At 38.5% G+C, this 24,379-nt stretch overlaps 1 protein-coding gene across 3 annotated transcripts in view; it reads right to left on the bottom strand.

Moving 5' to 3' along the window:
- Positions 1–20,071, bottom strand: part of nap1l1 (nucleosome assembly protein 1-like 1) — a 113,695-nt gene extending 93,624 nt beyond the window's left edge. For 2 of the 3 annotated variants that reach the window (XM_039761897.1, XM_039761895.1), the window contains exon 1: positions 19,961–20,071. The gene's annotated coding sequence lies outside the window, so the exon portion shown is untranslated. Of the gene's footprint in view, positions 1–19,941 lie in introns of all 3 variants that reach the window. The other variant, XM_039761896.1, reaches the window with a different exon arrangement.
- Between the last annotated feature and the right edge of the window lie 4,308 nt (positions 20,072–24,379).

The following is a 24,379-nucleotide window of genomic DNA, read 5'->3' as shown; positions in this document are numbered from 1 at the left end:
TGTACTAAAAAAGGAAAAGCAGACAGTTGTATATGTTCCTATTCTCAAAATGTTGCAGGCATTATTGGGTAATGGAGACATTTTGGATAAGGCTATGTCAGTTGAACCAAATGCACAAGTATTTACATCTCACAGAGATGGTATCCACTTTAAAGACAATGCCGCCTTTGCTGCAGAAGAGTTCAGGATTGCCCTTTTCTTGTACACAGATGATTTGAGGTGGCTAATCCTTTGGGAACCTCCAAGAACACACACAAGCTATCTCAAAATTAATGGATCCAACATTCCCATTGCGCCGACAAGAGATAGTGAGAAACGAGGCTGCTGTCCAGGACATGGCTGAACGTTGGCCAGCACTTTTCATGGAGAGACAGGTAAGCTACTATTAAACTGAAAAGATCCTGAAAAAAGTTAAACTTTAAGGATAGATTTTACAGCTCTTTGAAGCAAAAAAAATAATAATCTCAGAAGTTTAACTGTTAAATATTTTATTGCCCTGAATACGTTTTAAATCAGTGTTTAATTCCAGTCTGTATGAAGTCAATGCATCAGCCTTTTTAATTAGTGTTTGAATAAGAAAGAAATGTATCTTTTTTTGTCTTGTATGCTTTTAATGTATTGTGAGTACAATTGTTATTAATGTAATTGATTACTTAAGGTTGTCTTCTCCTTCCCCTTTCTCTTTTTCAGGTATTTGCCGAGTTTAACAGAACTGCCAGTAAGAATCTTGAAAGAGATTTCTTTGAGGCTCTGGACCAATACACACCAAGCTTCTTCCAACTGTTCAGTTGCAAAACAGGAACTGTTGGAAAGAAACTGACAAAAGTGAAGCAGCAAACGTTTTCATCATTGTTGTTCCTATGTTGTTATTTCAAAGGTGTACCATGAAAAGTTACCCCCCTGTCTGATTAAGATCATGTCATCAATCTCTTTTAAACCATATTGTGAGGCACTGCATCTGACAAGGATGAAAAAAAAAAAAAAAATGAACAGATTCTCAAAAAACTCCCTTAATTCCCAAAAATGTTTATACACTAGCATGGGGTGACGAGTGTATAAAAACTGTTAAAAGGTTTTTAGATACAATATAGTCATTGTGTGCTGCAAACAACAAATTTTGTTTTGGAAGAATTAGGTGTCAAGTAGGCTGCAGCACCACCTGCTGAGTACACTACATGTCTTCTCTTTATTTGCATCAATATAATCAGTCCTGATTCACATTTTCTTGGTTTTACATTTCAAATTTACCTCACTTAGTTGAAACACAGATACCATAATTTTCTCTCTCAGTGTGTGCTTATTTCTCAGAAATAATTTTACAGGAGTTTCTGTATCAACAGACACCAGATGTGACTGCACGGCGTACAGTTGTCCTCAAAGGACTTCCCACTCTACTAGGCGATGACTCCAGTGACTTCTACGTGTCAAGCTTCGTAAGTTCTGGAATATAAAAGTTGTTTGTCGACTAAACTTTGCATTTGTGCAAAATAAACTATTCATTTTCCTAAATACATTAAATGCATTACTTTTAACTTGCAACAATTACATATGCCCTGTATGATGTAAAACCACCAACATTATGCCTGGACAATTAAGGTACTTGGCATGCAACTAAAACTACTTAAACTTTTATTACACCGGTATTACACTGTGTCAGCTCAATGCTTTAACAATGAAAGCTGGGCTAACTACTTGTGTTGTACCAGAGGTTCAGTAGTCACTTCCACTGTGAGCAGAAATGGTAAAACAGTCTGGTTGAAACTTGTGTATTTAGTTCTGGGTGTCCAAGTGCATACTAGATGGTTCTGGAGTAAATTTCCTCAGATTACACACTCAGAAAGCAATACTGTATTTGAGACCACTATGGAGGTGTCAGTATTGCCTCCATACCATTATTTTGAGATGGCGGATCACCAGAGTATCTTGGAACTAATAGAATTATTGTTTCTGTTGCTTCTCCATAGGACACCACAAAAGCCTTGGCCTCTCGGACAGTTGGTGTCTTGACTGTTCAGAGTGAAGATGGCCCAAGTTCTCTGCCCATATTCACAGCCATTGTTCTTGAGGGAGGTATTGCCATGGATAATATCAAGAACTTTCCTCAGGACGTTTACCCGTTTGGGCTGACGTATGCGTTACACTTGGACTATCCAAAATGTATGGCAAATTAAATGGTCATGCTGGGTCTGCAAGGCAAAAGCCTCCCACCAAAACAGTTAACACTTAACAGTCTGTTGGTAAACTAGCCGAAGACTCCTTTGTTCTGCAAGGTGCACTTTTCTCTAATTGTTCTGTGAAAAAAACAGAAAAGGCCGAGTGCCTGTTTCTATATACCATTCGAAAGTTTTATTTTTGTGAAAAAATGTACTTGCATTTATAAGTAAATAGTTTTTTTTCTGAAATGTTGACTGTTTTGAGAAGATGGCATGAAACCATAATAAAGGATACATCTCGTTAAAGCATTTCAGGTCCACATTGTGGTATTATGATTTCCTTAGAATTTTGTGCATTTTACTTGCAGTACCTGATTACTTTAAGTCACTCATACCTTAAGTCTGCAATACATGTTTTAAGCACTTTAGCACTGGTTTTAAATAAAATGTCTGGAGGTGCCTCATGTTCATATTTGATGTCAGAATGGGAAAACCTGTGCAGCTAGTTATTTAAAACGTTTTGGAACTAGATTTTGCATTTCTAAAATAAATGTCAGCTGAAATAACTCAATGTGTGTTGTTAAGACATTGTTTTAAATGGTCATTTAGTGTGAATACTGGTAAATGTAGTAATATAGCTGGTACAGTAGAATTGACAAAATTAATAACCAGGGATATGAACAATTTGAATTAAATTTGCTTAAGTTAGGTCAACAGAGTTTTATCCTGTACACCGAGAATGAAAACAAGTTTACACAAAGCATTTTCTTTAATTTAAATATACTGGATAGCTTTAAGTTCTTTTAATTACATTATGCAAATTACAGCATACTTAGAATTATTAAGTTCTGCTAACTTAAGTTAATTGTACTTATCTTCTCAAGTTTTAAAAACCTAATTGTTTTGAGGCAACGAGTTTGCATACTTTTTTTTTTAAATATAGCCAACTTATTATGTTTTACAGTGCAATATCTACATGCTTCAGGGCATTCTTGTATGTTATCTCCGGCACAATAAAGCCACTGCAGTAGTGCCTCACTGATGGTAAAAGGCACAAGCAAAGCCAGGTACCTTTTCTCCTTACCAATACATTCCTCTGCAAATATGCAAGCAGTCCATTTCTCAAACATTAAATCATCATCTTATACCTCTACTCTCATCTATTGATTTCAGGGCTAATTAAGGTAACAAGTAAATTGGCGCTACTGTTGACCTTTTCTTCTCACATAGGACCATGCATTACACTTTGGTTTACACAATAAGACACTGGTGTGAAAGTTTCCTGAACCTTAGGAAATGAAAATATCAAACTCTTTACTCTTCTGACACTACACCAGAAAAGAGGAAGGTACAAGCCACTTATAGAACTACAACTTACAGTGTGCAAAGGAACGCTACTTAAGGTCATATTACCAGTATGCATAGTACATTTGAATTCTTACTTGAACCTCTTATACAGACCAGTAAAAATTGCAAAAAACCAACATTGATATCATACATACATTTAATACAATCGTCTCTTCTGGCGTGATGTAAATTACTGTGAATTACTGGCTAGTGTAATTACTTCACAGTGACAAAGTATTTTGTGGACACAAGTTAAGAAGGCAAGAGTGCTTTGAAGTACAAGTCACTACAGTTGTTAAACCCCCTGCCTGCTGCTGCTGCTGCTGCTGCTGCTTGTTGGTGCTTACGCTATGCTTCAGAACAGCAAACATTTTAAATCTTTGTTTAGCAGGGATCCGTTTAGCCAAGGAGGCAGAAGAGCATGTTGCAGGAGCTGCACATGCTAGAATGGCCTTCTCTTATGCGGTAACATGTTTTATCTTCAGATACTGTACTGTTTTAACTGTCATCCTGGGAAAATGTAACTATTTGCAAACAGCAGCGCTACCTGTTCTACACTTTTTATAATCCCTGCTCTATATTTTGCATGCTCAATACTGCCAAGCTACATGGGTGGAATCAGACAGGCTTAAGAATACTGGATATTTTGTAGATTTTACTTAATATTCAGAAATTTTGTAAAATTGCAGGAAAGTGCCGATAATGATTTTGGCTCTTGTATATTGATTTTTTTAAAAATTAAACATGAAATAAATTTTCTATATTGCCCAGCCCTACTTCAGACACCAGCTGCACCTAGAGATCTATAAGTGAATAAACATTGTAAAATTTTGTACCAGCTGTTCGCCCTCTACTTGATGTGGGCAGGTCGTCTGTAAATGGCTCTTAAACAGTAATTTTAATTTATTTTGTACTATATATATTTGTACTACAGTATATTGTACTATAAATATTCTTAGGTCTAAGTTGCAATCCGATTACTTGGGTGTTTACCTACCAGGTAACACTTGTGGTTGGTCAGCCAGCCGGCAAACACCCACCCGTCCTCCCAGTTGCGAGAAGCAGATCATACATGTTAAACGGTATCTGCCACACAAGTAGTACACGACACGTTTCACCCTAATTGGGGCTCATCTGGTATAGGCACTTTTACATCCCTTTACAGGGACTGAACCTCGGACATCAAAATCTATGGGATGATTTGAAGCAGGCTGTCCATGCTCATCAGCCATCAAATCTAAAACTGGAGAAATTCTGTATGAAAGAATGGTCAAAAAATACCTCCATCCAGAATCCAGACAGACAATCAGGCTATAGGAGGCATCTAGAGGCCGTTATATTTGAAAAAGAAGGCTCAACTAAGTATTGATGCAATATCGCTGTTGGGGTGCCCAAATTTATGCACCTGTCTAATTTTGTTAAGATGCATATTGCATATTTTCCGTTATGCCAATAAACTTAATGTCACTGCTGAAATACTGTTTTCATAAGGCATGGCATATTAAAAGGAAGTTATCATTGGTTTATCAGCCAATATTAAACAAAAATCCAAATTAAGAGGGGTTCCCAAAGTTTTTCATATGACTATATGAATGTAAATATACATTTGGCTGACAGCTTTATCCAAGGCAGCTTATAACTGAGAAGCAATTGGTTAAATTTCTTTTGTTGTTTGATTGAAAGACAGGCAGTTAAAGTAACTTGCTTAAAGATACTACACAGTGGACAGTGAAGCCAGTTAACTGGAATGGTGGAAGATCCACTCCTGGAAATAGTGGAAGCATTCTCCATACCACAATAAATATTTGAATTTGCACTGCAGTTTTCACAAAACTTGGCATAAATTTAATGCTCTGCATGCTTAACGTTTGTCAAAACCTCTCTCCTGTTGGGGAGGATGCATTTCCATGTGTTTTTGTTGATGTAGCTTGTGTAAGCATGTGTGCTGGTGTATAGTCAGGCAGTGTGGTGTAGTGTGCAAGGCTTTGGACATTAAAATTGAGGATTGGGGGCTTGTCACATCCCATTAGTGACAGTGTGACCCTGAGCAAGTCACTTCACCTTCCTGGAGAAACAAAATGAAATGTAACCAATTCTGTCTCAAATGTTGTAAGCCCAGGGGGTGTGAACATCAAACCATTTCTCCACTCAAAGCACATATAGAATGTGCATGCATACATATGGTTCTTGGGCCAATGTTATTTACCTTATTCTTCCCTTAGCTTGAATTTTATAACACATTCTTAAATTTAATAGGAAATATGTTAACGTTATTCAATTTTCATGCTCTTTTAAACCACACCTCCATAAGTTACCTGCCTGGTCGAATGCCTGAGGTTTTAATTATACACACACTAACACACACACACCTTTTCAAAAGTAGCCATTTTTCTTCAATAAAAGGTAACTGAATAATCCACTGTTACTCATTTTGATGCCTTTAAGGTTTCTACATTTCATTCAATAGGCAATTGTTTTCTTTATCCATTTCTTATTTTGTACTAACAAGAACAGGATTCATTCCACAAAATATCAGCAATTGGATACCGATAGTACACACAACAGAAACACATTTGAAGTTCCAGTTTTCATGTTTCATTTTTAAGACTTCTTGCTTTAAAGTTCTCACACAATGACCTTGAGAAATGTGGTATTTCATTGAGGCTCATACTGTATATTTTCACACAATCAATTGATATTAGCAATTAAACACTGCTTAAAATTGCAACATACTTGAATCTACAGGGTGTAAATTATTAACTGCACTACAGCTTCTGTGCAGTTAAAATATGCATTTACTGTATTTATACAAATTTTTTTTTCTTTAGTGAACCAGCTAGACGTTGACATCTTTTAATACTTAAAGTATAATAAGCATGGATTAGATACTTTAATCCATAACCATCTTAATGCAGATCATTTCTTACCAAAATTTCTACTGTTTGACACAACAGTACAAATCTTTTAAAAACCCACAATTGTACTAAATGTAAGCAAGATATTTAATCAAGAAGACTAAACACGTTTAACAAGTTTAAGTAAAAGACAAATTCTGCTGTTAAGATAACTTCCCACCCCCTGAAAAAATGTAATTTACGCATTCTGTCCAAACTCAGTGTCCATTTTAATTAAAAGGACAAAACGTCCAAATTCATTAAAGAGGCTTTCCATGCACTTTAAATGCACAGGACATCTTCTCCAATTCTGTTTTCTCAGTTTATTACTCCACTTTCTTTAACTTGAAGGCTAATACAGGTAGTCCCTAAGGTACAGGCATCCAACTTACAAATGGGGCCACAGCTGCTCCATCTGTCTAGGGAACACAACACAGGCTCCTCAATAACTGCCGCTCGGTCATCTTCGGCCTGGGGACGCTGCAAGCAGTGGGTGGACGGACAGAGGCGGTTTCGCTGCTTGTGCAGTGTAGTGTCCCTTGAGCAGCTCCGGCTGATGAATGGGGTGGTGGGGGCCGTATCCCATTCATTCTCATTGGGCAGCTGGGTGTATGGCAAGCGATGACCCAGGGTCCTGTGTCACCGGGCCCGTAGCTACCGCTCTTGTGCAGGACGGAGGCTTGATGGGGTGGTTCGCTGCCCGCCCACCATGCTGCTGGCGGGGACCCAGTTTTGGCTGAACAGTGGCCACTGAAGGTGAATTAGGCGGTGGGGGGCAGCATGGTAACAACGACATTTATATAGCACATTTTCATACAAATTTAGCTCAAATTGCGATTGTAGTGTGCCTCAGGGGGCAGCCTGTTGAATGGGGAGATGGTGGGAGATTCACTACCCACCTTTGGCCACACCCTGTTTGTTCTCGGTGGGCGGACGCTGCAGGCAGCATACTGTATGCAAGTGTAGAGGACTGTGTGGTGGTCAGGTGGTGAACTGCCCCTCGCCACCCCCATTCATTCTCAATAGCAAGCCTGCTTGTATGGTTATGTACATAGCAGGAAGTTGTCTTTAGTCAGTACACAAGACATGCTGACAAGGGGTTCCTTGCCCTGCTGTGATAGCGTGTACAGTGCTGTGCAGAAAAGCTCATCTTAACCTTATGTCTTTACCCTTCAACAATGTCTCTGAAACAAATCGGACGCGAGTGCTGGTGATACAGTAAAGAGAAAAGTCACCAAGGAAAATAAAGTAGAAATAAAAAGGTCAGAGAGGAATCTTCAATGGCAGAGCACTTGGTTACAGTCGGTCAACAACCTACATTCCATATCTCATACGTAACCCAGGGATTGCCTGTATTCCATTTTATCCCTGATCTCTGGTAAAACATGCCTTGACTTGCTGCTCTGCTTACACTACAGTGATCTCTCGCTATATCACGCTTCGACTTTCTACTTCGTGGATTTTCACCTATCGCGGAGTGTTCTGGAATGCAACCCCCGCAATCAAGGAGGGATTACTGTACTGTAATAAGTCATGTAAAGGAGCACTACAAATCATTTACTGTAAAGCTAAAAAAAAAACCTTATAGCAAAAACCAGCAGATTTAGATCAGTGGCCGATCGATAAGAGCATCACTAAATCTGATGCAATACAACACGTTTGAAATGGCTTATGGGTAGCTCAAACATGCACAGCGCAACACTCCGCGATTAGTCTGGTTGAAAACAAGGTCAGATGAACAGAGTCTACTCTGCAGGACTCCACCATTGTTTAACATGCCACAGTGAGATTTCTTTGGGCAGAGGGGATTAAAAACTTCGGAATTAAGCTGAAGAATTTTCAACTGTGTGCAGATTAGCAAGCAGTTTTTGAGTACCTATCTTTGTGCAAAATGGTACCATCATGCACAGATCCACAGATAACCAAATGTGTAGCAACAGCAGAAAATGTAATGGTTTCCTCTGATGAAAACATTCACTGTGTTGACGTGGGAGTGCAATGTTGGCCAACCAGATTGAACTTGGGTGGTTACACTTGTTGTTTCTACCTATTCATAAACTTTTCATTGAGTTGTGGTTTTCACTTCAATATTGTGCCAACATCCTTCTGTAAATTTCAGCATGTTTTACCAAGTCAACACTCTTAACTCTGCCATTTCCACAAACCATGCCTAAACAATTTTTGCAGTTTGGAGGGGGAATATCTGCTGAAATAGGCCACTGCACTCAGGCAATACTGCGGTCACAAACAGGTAGGTATATGTGGTCTGCAACAATCTTTAGGTAGGTGGGACATACCAAAGTTAAATATAAATGACTGCGAAGACCCATGGTTTCCCACCAGAATATTGCCCAGAGCATCACAATACCTCCATCACTTTGACTTCTTTCCATAACCTCTTCCCCAAATAAGACATAGATTGCTCCATGGTGTAGTTTTGATGCTCATGTACCCATTGAAGTCATGTTTGTCAGTCTATGGGTTCAGCATGGGCACTCTGACAGATCTGCAGCACAGGGAGATGTTATTGCACGGTTTCGGTTTCCCAGCAATTTGTGCTACATTAGCTCTTCTGTGGGATCAGACCAGTTGGGCTAGACTTCACTCCACACGTGCATGAATGAGCCTTGAGAGCCCATAATCCGTCACTGGTTCACCAGTTGACCTTCCTTTGGACCTTTTTTAGTAGGTACTAACCACTAAACACTGGGAACACCGTACAAGGCCTGTCATTTAGGAAATGCTTTAACCCCATTGTCTAGCCCATTAAAATATATCCCTTGTCAAAGTGACTCAGATCCTTTCTCCAAAGTACCCACTACTGTCCCCACTGGCCAAAACATCTCTTAACTCCAGCAACCTCTGTTCCAAGTGAGCATGTTTTTCCGACTGCAGAAGATATTTTTAATTCACAAAGGTCACAGTTGCTACCTGAAAATAGCTATGTTTGTGTTCCAAAAATAGTCGATTACATAGACTAAGAAAGGAGACTCAGTTTTGCTCCTGTTTATATTAAATCCAGTAAAACGTTGCTTTTTTGCAAGAGTACAAGGCAGATACAAATAGTAATGATGAACAAAAATATGAAATGAACAATACTATTAATGATGCCAAAACAGTATATACAGTGATCCCTCGCTATATCACACTTCGACTTTCGCGGCTTCACTCTATCGCGATTTTTTTTATCATACACGCTTACGTCACTACGCATGCGCTTTGAGAACTTTTATCTAAGCCCGACGATGGCTCCTAAAAGTGCTGCTTTTTCTAAGCCTTCTGACAAAACTAAGCGCCGGAGGAAGATGCTTACTATCCAGGAGAAGGTGAAACTCTTGGATATGATTAAAGATGGCAATACCCTACAAAAGCCTCCTCACGCATATGAAAAGACAACGCCAGCAACTGCCTATCAAGATGTTCTTCAGCCTCGCACCCAGACACCCACTACCTACTCCTAGTACTTCTTCACTGAAGACAACACACCTGCTGAAGATACTGCACAACCTCTGAAGACTCTCCTACTGAGGTCGTGCCTTCATAGGTTAGTGGTTGTGTGTAATAAAATGTACAGTACAATAATCTACTATATAAAAGCGTTCGGGATTGTTTTTCCATCCCGTGAGTGCAAAGCGTAGCGGTATTCCGCTTATTACAGACTTACTACTTGCGGCTTGAGGTACGAAGCAACATGATGTGAGCAGAGTTCTGGTGCTCTCGTCGTTCCCTTGCTTTTGTGCGCGATGCACTGGAAAAATAGACAAAATTATGTCTCTGGAAATAATGTTGGAGTACAAATGCCTCACCGCATAGTAAATATCAGGGGAGATGGTGCTTGCTTATTCTCATCTATAGCTTATTTAGTGCATGAAACTCCGTCTTTAGTGGTACAGATTCGGGCTGACATTGTACGTCTTTGGACAGGCACTTGAGGGGATAAAAAAAAAAAAAAAAAAACTTGTGAGATGTTATGAATGGGCACTTTGATGTTCTCATTCCCTACACTTACATGCCTGATGTACACATGGAGCGCACAAAAATTGAGGATAAAAGTCGGTCGCCTTAAAAGCCGAGTGCGCCTAGTAATATGATATTTGTAACGTCTAATATGTCTTATTTTCTCTTATTTTGTCTAATATATTGGGTAATACGAGTGCAATGGTGACTAAAGGGTGTTATTTCATGTCTAGAGGGCTCTAATAATGTTAAAAAACGTATTTAGAAGGTCGTGAACAGGTATTCTATACTCTAACTGCGAAAATATTCAATTTATAAATAAAGAATCCTACTTTGCAAAAATTCATTTATCACGGTAGAGTCTGGAGCAGATTAACCGTGATAAACGAGGGTTCACTGTAATCTCAAAATGAGTCCTTTGTTTGGTAAATCTTAAAGCACAGTGAAAGACACAATCCAATGTCACAGCTGGAGTAATAGCATGTTTCTTTTCGGATTTGCTTTACAAATTTAATGCCATAGTCAGGACAATAGCGCGTTTCTACTCAGATATTCTTTCCATGCTTATCAGGCTTTGAATAGATGCACAGGTACAAGTTGGATTCTGTGATTCCAGGTTCTAACGCTTACGCAAAACGCATCTGTAGAGTTGCCTGAATGCCACTTGGAACTAATGTATTTAGCACGGTTTTTGCAGCCAGAGTAACACTCGGAACTAATGTTAAAAAGGCTAATAAGTAGAATATTAAGCATAGTACTAAAAATGTGTTGTGCGCTCTATATATAGTGTCGAAGACTTAAGATTACCATATTGTTTTAAGAGCAAGAAAAGCTCATTGTTTTTTCTGAAATGCATGGAAGAGGAATTGCCTCAGAAACAATCTTTTCAATGGTAGGTTTTCATCACTCTTTTTTTAAACAAACCACAAGATATCACACACTTACCCCTAATGTAAAAAAATGTTAATCCAAATTGAATAAAATAATAATCATAACTATAAGGTGAAAAGTGTAGCATACAAGCAGGAACAAAAATCTAATATACTATACTACAGTGCAGGGGTGTCAAACTCCAGTCCTGGAGGGCCGCAGTGGCTGCAGGTTTGCATTCTAACCATCTTCTTAATTATTGACCATTTTTTGATGCTAATTAACTTCTTTAGTCTTAGCTTTAATTAGCTTGACTCAGGCCCCTTAGTTGTTTTTTTTCCTTAATTAGCAGACGGACAGTAATGAGACATAAAACAAGCAGGACATGACCAGTTCAACTGTAACCATCAAACAAAATCTGAAAATAAAGCTGAAGGTCTCAGCAAGGTTGATCCCTCAGGTTACCAAAACATTTTAGGAGTTCTTAGAAAAAAACAGAATATCAGCAGTTTTGGAAATGTCTGCTGTGGCAAAAAGAGAGCAACAACAAGCCATGGAATTGAATAACTGGTTTAATTAACAGCAAGAATCAGTTTCTCATTAAGGAACTGGTTGGAGTTTGAAGCCCCAATTTAGCTGGTCATCTGTTGGCTCGTTTCACGTCTCATTTCTGTTTGGCTGTCATTTAATGAAGAAACGAATCAATTCAGAAGACTTAATCCTTAAAAACAGGGCTATTAAAATAGAGGGAAAGTTAATTAGCAGTGAAAACTGGACACTGATTGGGAAAAGGGTTAGAAAGAAAACCTGCACCCACTGCGGCCCTCCAGGCCTGGAGTTTGACACTCATGCTATAGTGTAAAAATCCAAAGTTCTGTCAAATACTGCATAAAAAAATATAGGATTTGTAAACAAGTGGTCCTATATTGCTACAAAAAATAAGATACAAAAAAAATTTTTAAACAAATTACTAACTTCAAGTTTTGCCCAACATTGCACAAAGATATCAGAATAATAAAACTGTAGAATTCTGAGGAAACTTCAAGTTGCTTAAAAGAAAGAAACACCAGTCTGTCCACAGTATCTGGCTTTAGAGCAGCACGGTCACATGTTAAAACATTTCCCCTGGTGCTGAAAGCCCTCTCAGAAGAGCGGCTTGAGAAAGGGATGCACAGATACTTTTTGTCAAGTTTCCCCAATTTGGGGAAATGTAAATTCATTTGAGTGGTGGAAAACACATGAAGTACAACACTCTCCACCTCAAGTATCAAGTAGCTCTTGATCTGTTTTTCCATAGACTCTCCTTCTGAACTTTTTTTTTTTTTTTTTTTTAAATAGCTGCTAAAGACCTTGTGTTGTAACCTGCTCCAACTTCTTACAGCCACAGGGGTGGGATGCCAACAGATTAAGGCTGGGCGATAGGTTTTTTTTTTTTTTTTATAAAAAAAAAAAGACATTTTCATAGGAGATATAGGAGGAGACAATATCCATATAGTCTATGTTGCACTAAAATTATACTTGGACAGCCACCAGTTCGAATTTCTCTTCTCCCAGGCTGGAGATGGATAAAGACATGAAGGGAGCTATCAAAGAGCTGGTTGGTAAAAAGAAAAACAATGGCTCAATTATTTAAAAGATGGTTTGGGTTCAAGGTTTCAGATGAGCAGAAGAATGTTTTCTGTCGAGAATACAGAAAACAAGTCCCAACAAAAGCTTCGAGCACAACTAATCTTTTCCATCATTTACAACAGCGCAATAATGTGCAGTACAAAGAATGTGTGAAAGTGTTGCAGCCCAGACCATGAAGCCTTCCCAGCATCCTGCCCCAAAACAAGCCACGTTACAAAACTCATATACCCATGCTGTGCCTTATGAGGGAAAACGTGGCACAACATTACTAAATCAGTGGCTTATATCACCAATTCAGCCCCCCCACCTTTTCTACCGGGCTGAATATTCTTCCAAAAAACTCAGGTTTCTAAAAAGATCATAGAGCAATAGTTTCTCACATAAATCAAAATTTCTTGCTGCGTTAAGAGATCTGGCGGCAGCAGTAGTGACGAGAGTTAGAGACTAATCAGGAGACAGGAAAGGGAAGGGGAGCATGCGCTGTGTGCCAAATGCAGGTTATCATACCCAGGACGAAGCAATTGCGGTTAAGGGTTTTGCTCAAGTACCCAAAGAAGTGTCCAGGCAGTTGTGGGATTCGACCCAGCAACCGTAACCAAAACTTTACCACCAGAGAACATTCTTAAGAGACAGAGACGCATTTTAAATTCAGAAGTGTTTGTGATTGAAAAGGTCTAAATATATACATGTTTTACTCATTTGCTGATTTTACCAAAATGGTTTAACAAAAACTATTTGTAGGTTACATATTACACAATACAAAGTTTACACACAGTTAAATCTTATACATCCGTCTGCCTCTGTACATAAAAATTAAATTGATTTTAAAAGTATTTTATGTTTTATGTTATGGTATGGAAGATGCCAGCATCACCTGGGCCATTTCTCTATGTAGGAAAGATTTCATTTGTTCCGTTTTGTCAGTTGTTACAGGTTTTATTTGCACAAAGTCCTAGATGTTTGTACAGGACTACACACAGGAAGAAGCACTTTGGTAAAGAAAGAACTCTCTACTTCAATGGAAACCCACTTTTTAAAGAGCAAGTCAGCCTTCTGTTATTTTTGCTCTGTATCTTTTCTGTTTACATTTTCTTAATTGCACAGCTGTGAGTCCTGTTGTGCAGGAAAGAAATAATAATGCTCCTTGAATAAAATTAAATGTTCAACATATGCCGATAGTTTACTTGAGCCATTTCTCATGTTCATCTACAGCTGTATGTTACTAAAAGTCCCTCTGGGGCATTTAAGAAATGTGACTCGGAGCTGTCTTTTTATTATAACTTTATGGGAAGAAAAAAAGATACATTGTATATCACCATTCAGCTGAAAAATAGAGATACAATTTTTGGTCCATATTGCCCAGCCCTAGAACAGTTTATAATTCATTCAAACTGTTTTTCCGTTTTGCCTGACATATATGGGGCTCCATACTAGATCAATTTCACTTCACAGATGGAGAAACAAGTTAGTTGTCAGCTGTCTTTAATGGCAAACTATTTCTGACAAGTTTTCAGATTGCAGTGTTAATCAGCATCAGTCTTTTCATAGCCAAACCAGCACCACACAAGCAAGGACGATCCACATCTTGCAATTAAATGTTTGTTTCCTCACTCAGTTTTAAGCAGATATGCTAGCTTCAGTTGTGTACGCTGACTATGCATGCACATTCTGTAGTCAATCCTGTTGCAATAATGAGACAGTGAATGCGTGGACTCTCAACGTGTGTTTGATTGTTTTATGCAGAGCAAGAGACATACTTGATAATTTCAGCTTGCACATTGTTAAAACAGCAATTATCATAGATGATACATATTATACATTCCTATTTCTTAACCATTAAGAAGTGCATTTATTTTATTTTCTAGGTCATTCCATTCTTTCAGCTCCCTCGGTCAAAAACCAAACTGAATACAACCATTTTTGTGGGTGGACTACTCTCCTATAGATGAGAACGCAAAAGAAACTTACTTTATGGTAAAACCTTTGATTCATTCAAGTTCTTAATTGATTCAAGGGATTTGACATCTCTAAGGTAGACTTAAAGCTAAAAAACTGACATCTGCCATCTTTGAAGTGGGCCAGCAGAAAGCAGGGGAGTTGAATTTTTTTTTAATAATAATCTTTAACATTCAGCCATACAAACAAATGAAAAACTATGCAACATTGCCCCCTCCACCCCCACCGCAAAAAAGTGGATGGATCTTAATGGAATAACCCAACTGGACAAATAAATTCTTCCCCTTTCCTCTGAAACTTTCCCTTCTATCTGCCATTTTCTATATTGCATACAGAGGACAATTCCAAGAAATCAGAATTTCTGCCATCTCCATTTGCCTAACATTGTTCTTTATTTACTCACATCTGACTTGCAATTGCTCAATTATTTAGCTGAGATTTTAAAATTACTCCAGCTCATACACGTCATTTGTATTTTACAAAATTTTTTTATATGTAATATGATAAAGATGACCATTCCACAAGCCTAATGGCTTGCAGAAATCAATCATTAATTACTGTGCACTCTTAATCTAACCTGCTCAGGTTTTAGAAACAAAAATAAAACCCACAATGATACAGGAGTCCGCAAGTGCCAGCTAAACCAAGAACAAGTAAAAATATATGAAACCCAATACTTACGTACAATGGTGGTGAAATAAAGTTTAAGTCACTGTAAAGCTGGGGGATACCTTGAATAAAGTAAATGTGCTTTAACCCTTTGAACCTGGTAGGCAAGTTTTTTTTTTTGTCGGCAGCATAACGGAATATACCAAAGATCCCAGTATAACAGCCAGCCTACCGCTAAACTTACTGGTCCAGATAACAGCCTTTGCATAGCTGTTATGTTACACTACCCTATTCTGTAAATCTTGCAGTCCAAAGCCATAGAGGCAAATTCTCAAACCCAGATGGAAAGAATATTAGCTTTCGCTGTATTGGACTATGTACATTATACACACTTTTTTTTTTTTTTTTTATAAAAAAACAAGTCAGTTTTTTTTTTGTTTTTTTAATGGAAATTAAGAACAGTAAAGAATTTCAGTTGTACTTTAGCATGGGATCAACTCAAAACACCACATGCTCAAATGTACACAAAGTGCAAGCAAGCAAAGAGAGCTCTTGTTGTTCTGCTCCACGGGAGATTTTCCCTCTCTGAGCTCGCCACAGAACATCTGCATTACATGACAGGTGATTCACCTCAGTCAAAGGCTGCACAGCACAAGAGCGAATTCAGGCACTTGACACCAGAAGTGAGAAGCCCACAAGGAAGGGAAGATCCAGGGGGATTGATTAGAAGATGGTGAAAATTATGTTAAGTATTCTGATGCACTGCTTCAGAAACTAAATACTGTTATGTAGCATATTACTAAAAGATGACATTTTGGCATTAAGTCCTTAAGGACAGTAGAAAATGATGAAAACTGCGAGACAAAGTGATACAGCTTGTTCTATAGAATCAATCTGTTAAAACATTATGTGTTATCATATTACTATTAATGTTATGTGTTAGGACTTATTGTTCTGCAGAGTGATGTGTCACTGTGAATTGATCTGTTCTCACACATACACAAAAAGTGCACTTTAATTTGTTGTTTTGAATTTTTTTTTGTTGTGTGCAATTACAAAGTCTGAATAAACAGTTTTATTAAATTTAACTTTATTGGGAGTTCCCCATTTTGTATAAATGTTTAAAATTGTTCCGATAGAAAGCACTGATGAATATAAACATTAATGCAGACATGCATTGTAGTCTGCAGGGACTAATAGAATCATCATATTGGTGTGATTACAGGAATCAAAGGATTAAATTGAGCATTTAGGAAGTGTTTTAGAAGAGATTTCACAATACTTACTGTAGAATTTTTAATCAGGTAATAGCCTAAAAATAAATCACTAAATTATTTATAAACCATATCACCCAGCCCTATGTAAGTGTTTTAAATACATCCACCATTACCAGATACATATGTATCTGCTCATAATGTTTCTTTGAGTAGGAGACCGGCCATACTAATAAAATGCATACATCTATGGTATACAACATATTGTCCACAGCGAACAAAAATGATGCAGAGTTTAAATGCTAAAACAGCACAACACTTAACTGCAAAAATGAAGTAGCAGACATTATCTCTGAGAAACATCGAGACTTGGAAGCCAGCGGAGTTTCCTTCTATACAACTATGCAGCAGCGAACACAAATTACAAATACATTACTGCTATCAGGGAACTCCTGCTCAAAAGCCAAGAGTTAATGAGAATGCAGGAGGAAAAAAAGAAACTTAAATAATCTTTAATGGAGACATGACAAAGGTAGCCTTCAAGTTGGGAGAAATTTCTGGCAAAAATTACTTGAACATTCACGAACAAACAACTTCACATTTCAAATTTGAATTTGACTTCTTAGTCAACATTACATTGTGGCACTATTAACCAGCACGGTAGCCTGAAAATGTCACAACCCTGTCAAAACACCCTGATGACAAGTCTGATGTGAAGTGTATTTATTAAAAAAAAAAAAAAAAAAAGCTTTTATGAGGTTTTGTAAATGAATGCCCTAAATATCTATATTTGCTAATTTATGTGGCTTTGGAGCTTAGATTATTTTTTGTTGGCACAGATATTAAAAAGTGCTCATTTTAAGCTGCCGAACTGAAGGTGTTACTAAATCAATTTGGCATCAACACATAGTTAGATAAACCACGTAGCCCATGATGATGATTCTTTAGAAATTCCATGATAAAATCTCCCAATCTATAAAATCCTCCAACAACATGGGAAACCCTTCTATTAACAAAAATCAACAAAATTCCTTATAGAACTTCTTCACTTCAGAAACTTGTTAAATCTCTGAACTTCACCTTTCTGCTCTTTGGGGTTACATTTTTAGGTCAATTAAACTGCTGCTAACTAATAAATACACAAGTGGTAATAAAAGAATCAGGTGCTCCTCTTTAACATACCATACATAGATTATAGCAATGCCCAAACTACAAAAAGGGGGCTATGAGGCTTTGATATTAACATTTATAGAGAAAATAAAAATTAAATCTTCCATAATTTGGTTCAAAGTTAAACTGAGCACTGCAGCATCATTCTGTAAGATAATACAAAATACTGGCTAACTAAATAGAAAATCTCCCTGAAAGATGAGAAGGCACATATGAAACAAGCTGGAAATACAACTAGCAGCCCAAGGGATCCTACAGGATCACTTAAGGAATATTAATTTCCAAAAGGAACGCTTCAAAAAGTAAAGACCATACACACAGCGAGATAATGGGTCACCATTGCCCTCTTCATTTTATATTGCACCTTATAATGGTTAAAACACTGCAAGGATAGCTTCAGATACAAAAGTCCAGCTGCTTTAAGATTTCACAGACACAGTATGATCCAGTTAAGTGACAACCAAGTGGCTCAGTGAACCAAACGCTACAAAATGACTTGACTACAAACCTTAAACTGCAGGGCCCAGTATTTTAGCTTGAGAACCAACGGAGGTCAGCAGCACTTCCTCCGATAAAAAAACCATGATCATTTAGGTTGATTAAGTCATCATTTTGTATCTCATTTCTGAATAAGCATTTTAAAACCATTAAACCTGTATTAAACTAGGAAAGGTGTTCTAGTTAAGGGTAACAACGTATACTCACGTAGGATGCTATGACTTCCGCAATTCAAGTGTTTTATACTAGTCAAGCAGTGATGGCTATAAAAAGAATCTATATGAAAGGAATTGCTTTACAACACATCTGTAGCTTTTATATTGCTAATTTCCTAAACTAACTGTTCAAGTTAGGGGTTTAAAAAGAGTATATAATTTGACAGCTTCACAGTAGGCCTCGGGAGACCCGCTGTTTACGCAAGCATGTTAGCCTTTGCCTCACGGTGTGACCCTGAGAAAATCGCATAACCTGCTCCAACTGTCAAAATTAACTGAACATCTGTAATGCATCTTGATATTGTGATACGCACCGCATCACGGATGCAGAAAAAAAATGTATACTTAAATGTATAAAAGCGATACCATAGATGTACCAACCATAGATGTGCTCAACTAACGTTATTTTAAACAAAATCGACGAGGCCTGTTGAGAAATGTTACAACGATGGAGGAACCATTGGCAGATAATCGCGTATTATACAAATACTCCAAACACACGTGTGAGCCGCCTTCTCTCGCACACACTTAAGTCACCACGTGTTTTCAGAAGCTTTGCACGGGTTAAAGAGGGGGTGGAAAAATAAAAGATGATGGAATGAATGCATGCCGGGATTGTGGACTCATCAGACGAGTTGGCCACATCCCCTTTTACGTCTCTCATCGGCCACTTACTAAAATCTCAAAAAATGAGAGTGCCTACTGAAAAGACGACGTTCAAATATCAACAACCAGTAGGAGCTCTGTTAAAATATCAGATCTTATGTAATAGGTTTTTCCAAGCCACATGAAGCAGCCGTGAACTTGAAGACGCTACGTACATTCGCCGCGCTATTTTATGGGAGGGTTTAAAATGAGAAAAGCAAAAAAATCTGAAATGGTGGCTTGCGAATGTAAGGGTTTCAAACACAAGACCCTAACTAAAGGCCCGCTGACACCATCCAGAGAAACCGCTAGCCGCCCCGCGTGTCACGAAGCAAGAACCATGATCCACACAACGTGATGCCCAAAAAATACTTGCCTTTAATATTCCCTGTCCGCCTACGCTCGCAACATAAAAAAGAATGGCTGACAAACAACAACGTTCAATAAAATATGCCACCCCAGAGCGTAGCGTGAAGTTGGGAAGCATAGAGCCAGGTAAATAGGCAGAATTCACGCACACGCGCCGACAGCTTGTTTTAAGGCAGTTCGCCTAAATGGCTGCGCGCGCGAGCTACTGAGTGAGCGAGCGGGAGGGCAGACTGGTGGAAAAAAAGAGCCTGAAAAGCTGGCCTCCGCTCGCTCTTCAGCACACGCGCACTCTCTGGCGTACAACGTCTTTTAGGCGCGGCATTTTCTCTCGCACTCCGTCTTTTTTTAAATCCCCGCCATGCTTTAAAGTTAACTTCTCCAGCTAAGGAGGGGGACTAAATAGACAGCTACTGACCCGAGCTTTTGTTGCTTACCGTGTCTGGGCGGCTAGACTCCGTTATACTGCGCAGTAGTGCTCACGATCACAGGAAAGACGCCGCGCGGATGGCGGTAAAAGAGGGAACCAGATCCCGCCGCTCGCGCTCATATACAACGAGCGTCAGCACGTAACCCGGCAGTCACCAGGGCAACGGGATAAAGGGGCGGGATCGACACCCTGATATTCGGTTCCTAGGTCTTTAAAAAAATCGGAGCGGTAAGGCGCGAAGTGGGTGTCCAGTTTAGGATAGGTCTGAATCCTGACAGCTTCAGTTGGTACGATTATACGAAGTACTGTGCTTTTTTCTTATTAATAACTAATAAAAACGAGCATACTTTGGCGCCATATTTGCATAATATTAACGCCCCTTTCTTTCACTGCTGAAAGATCTAAGGGGTGGAGATATCTGGCCACCTCGCGTTGTCGGGGAGGCCGAGTTTCTTTTATTAAACTTGGCCTGAGCTGAACGCGCGTGAAATGAGGAAAGGGAGAGCATCTCCGGCTGTGAGAACGACCAGAGAAAAGGAGTATAAGGCATCTAGGACCGAGTGTTTTTCGCCTTTGTTTTCACAATGTGCGTTTTATTAAAAAAAACTAATTAGAACTTTTTGCAATGCAGCCACGCCCCGTATGTTTATATACGTAAAGTTACACTTTACGGCTCTCAAGTGTCAGCACTGCAAGCATCGCAAAATTAGAGAAACGCTTGTATTCAGATCATCTATGGGTTTTGCAAAGAACTTCTGGCTACTTAGCCCGAGGCACAACTGGATGCTGTATGAGGCCTGTGTATTCTTTGTGAGGCATTTTGAGTGAAGACGCGAAACGAACACGAAATCGCTAGTTAGCACTGATATACGAAACCTGAGTAATTACCTCCAAAGAAGTAAGGTAAACTATGGATGTAATTAAACATAGGAAATTTGGCTGTGTTGGAAAAGAAACAAAGTTATAAAGAATAAAAAGATACCAACGAGTAAAGTAATATTAGAAAAATGCCTGGAATGGGTAAAAGAAAATACAAAATGTGAAAGAATAAGAAACAAGGGCTTTCATGGAAGGACATGAGAAACATTTAAGAAGAAATTACAGGTGATTGGGTAAACAAAGACAGACATCTACATGAGGGAAAAGTCTGAGATGTAAATTATATGTGAAGAAGAAGGTGACAGAAGCTCAGGGAAGGTGTGTGAAGTTGGCAGTTGTCACAGTGAATCCCAAAATAGTGCGGAAATCGGATCATATCTTACAGGATCACTGCAAAGAGTAGCACTTAACAAAGTGAAAAGAATCCAGTAGTAAAATGTACTGTGCATGAAGTGAATGAGTTTAGATAATAAAATGTAAAAAAAAAAAACTCCTGAGATTATTCTAGAACTATGAATCTCCCTGTTTCCATCTTGCAGTGATGAAATTAATAATACATTTTATTTATAAAGCACCTTCCCCATGCTCTAAATGTAGTGGAGTCAGTGTGAACTAGACAGGCGAGTGTGTTTATGCACCAATGAATCATTCAAAACTGACCGATGTGCAGTATTTGTTATTATTACCAATTTAAGTAACATTACATTCTGTGGACATAAACTCTCACTTAATCTACTCTTGTCAGCGTGGGTGGCCCTCATTGCTTGAAAGGAGGAGTGAGAAATGCAGTTGTGCTGAATGGTTGAGGTTTTTAATAATAGTGTTTGCCTTTATAGAGGGTCAGTGAGGAGGAGATGATGCTGTCAGTCTGCACATGCTGAGGTTTGCTAGTTATGAAGTTCTAAATTCACCTGCAGATGATTGCACAAAGTACCAAGTCTAAAGCTTGGTGGATGTTGTCTTTGATGGTACAATAATAGAGTTAAAACACTGATCTGTACTTTATAAACAGGATTCTGGCATAGCAGTTTTTATTATCCAAATATACCAGGATGATATGAAGTGCAAAGGATATGGCATTGTCTGTGGACTGACTGAAATGTGTTATAATTGTCCTGAACAGAAGCTGCCTTGGTGCCAATAATATTTAGTGCAAACTTCACCCTCTGTAGGGCTATAGGGCCTTGAACAGAGCAGGTGCTGTACCATGATGTTAAACAGCCAGTGAGATTGACTTTACTGTACACTTGAAGAAGTTATTCAGAACAGATAGACACATCCAGTTGTTCCTCAGATATCTGAGGAAATAAAGGTGTTGATAAGCCTTCTTGACAATAGCCAAATGTGTGATGTTTACTTGAGTTTATTAGTGATGGTCACTCCTAGAAAAGTGAAGCCACCTATTTTCTTAACAACATCCCCTTCTATGCAGATGGAAGTGTACTTTGCAGTAAGGAGACTGTTGCTTCCCGGTTCATCACTGTGTGGATAGCGATTTGAGTACTGAGAAAAGCGCTATATAAATGTAATGAATTATTATTATTATTATTAGTGTGCTTTCTACTTGCCAAAGACTATTACCATTTCAGTGGTTTTACTGACATACCTGTAAAGGATGAGATTGTCGTCCTGACATCATTGAATCAGCAGGTAAAACCTCTGCTCTGTCAGCTGTCTGAATATCCTTGATCATCAGACCTTTGATGGTGTCTGGCCTATGATGGTATCATCTGCAATAGTAATGATTTAATTTAATTTAAAATTCAATTTTAATGATGAATTGTGTTACACAGACATAGGTGGAAAAGGGGTACAAAAGGGGACTTAGTACACGACTCATTGTGCATTTTCTAAGAGTCAGCAGGGAGGATATTGTGCTACCAATCTGCAAGTGTTGAGATCTGCTAGTTAGAAAGTCCTAAACTCAGTTGCAGAGGTCCCAAGTCTAGAGCTTGGTGGTGGTCATCTTTCATGGTAAAACAGAGTTAAAACACTGGGCTTCAGTATAGCAGTTTTTACTATTCAAATATGCCAGGATGATATGAAGTACATGGGATATGGTATTGCCTTTGGACTCGTGACAATATGCAGACTGGAGGCATTCCAGACTACAGTACCTGGAGTGTTCTGTTTAAGGGTGGCCCAGTAACAGTTTAGTCAGTCCGTTTTTGTTTTCTTAGGAATAGGGACAGTTGGCCCTTTGAAACAGTTAGAGACCTCATATTTTCCCATAAATTATTATTACTTACTTATTTGGCTGACACCTTTATCTAAGGAGACATACAGCTTTTGAGATACAATTGGCTACTTTTCTTTTGTTTTTCTAATTGGAGCACAAGCAGGTGAAGTGACTTGCTCATGGTCCCACAGTGCCAGTAGTGGGAATTGAACTTACAAATCCTGCAACTGCCTTCCTTAAGCATTAAAGTTGTATCTGATAATCATTTGCTAAATGTTTTCACAACACACCTTTAAATCCCATTTGGCTCATATATCTTATGTATATTAAGTAATTTAAAAATCCTTCTTTAGTCATGCATAGAAACAGAAAATAATGAATTATGTGGTACTGCGGGCAATGAAATGGTGAGCTGCTTGATACAGCAATCAAAGCGTGTGTAGAAGGCATTGAGTTTGGTGTGAGAAAATGTGCATGAGATTAGATTAAGCTTTCCTTTGAAATCAGCTAGAATCCTTCATCCTGTACAAAGTGTGTGTGAATCATTACTGCTGCTAAATTCATTCTCAGGTTTATCCCCATACTGACATTTAGCAAGATTAATTGAGTATCTGATTGTTGGCACAGTGCATGAGGACCATGTTAGAGATTTGCTTTCACAAAGACTCAGCAGAAACTGATAAACATGGACCAAACAATGTCCAGGAGCAGCCTAGTCTCACATAGTGTATATACTGTAGTGTGTAGTGAATAGTGGTACAAATCCTGCACTGCAAATGCTACACCCACAGGACTTCTTCCTAATACACCTGCCCCCAATTCCTCTAGCCAGTGCATTTTAAACCACTGTATGGGTTTCAGGGAGAGAAAATGAAAAGCTAAAATTGCTGCTATCAATTCAGGAACTCAGTAGCACAAGGTAACCTAAGCTTAATAATTAACTTGTGCATTGTAATGAGCACTGCAACAGTGAAGACAGACAGATACACACAAATAGACTACTGCAGCTACTGGGCTTTGAGAATTGCCTCTGTCTGCTACAATATCTTTGTCATTTGTGCTATTGCATCATAACAACATAACAACAGCAAACTGAGTTTAGATACAGTAAGTATTGTGGTCTATGGATATACAACGTGGAAAAATTCTGCGGCTATTTTGTCATTGCATATTTGCATTTCCAATTAGACAGTACTGTTAAATTTCTTTAGTAATTAGTTTAGATGTGCATACATCTGAAGGTGGATGTCGTGTAGTGTTATCTTTGTATCTTGTGGTGTTGTTAGGCAGATTTGTTAAATCAGGTGTTTTGAATACTGAAATCTGCGTCTCCTGTGGATCTTTGTCATCAGCTCTCTTTTCACACAC

Source organism: Polypterus senegalus, chromosome 8, assembly GCF_016835505.1.
Source record: "Polypterus senegalus isolate Bchr_013 chromosome 8, ASM1683550v1, whole genome shotgun sequence".
In the NCBI taxonomy this organism is placed as follows: Eukaryota; Metazoa; Chordata; class Cladistia; order Polypteriformes; family Polypteridae; genus Polypterus; species Polypterus senegalus.
Note: the sequence above shows the minus strand (reverse complement) of the source record. Positions and strands in the feature narration are given on the sequence as shown.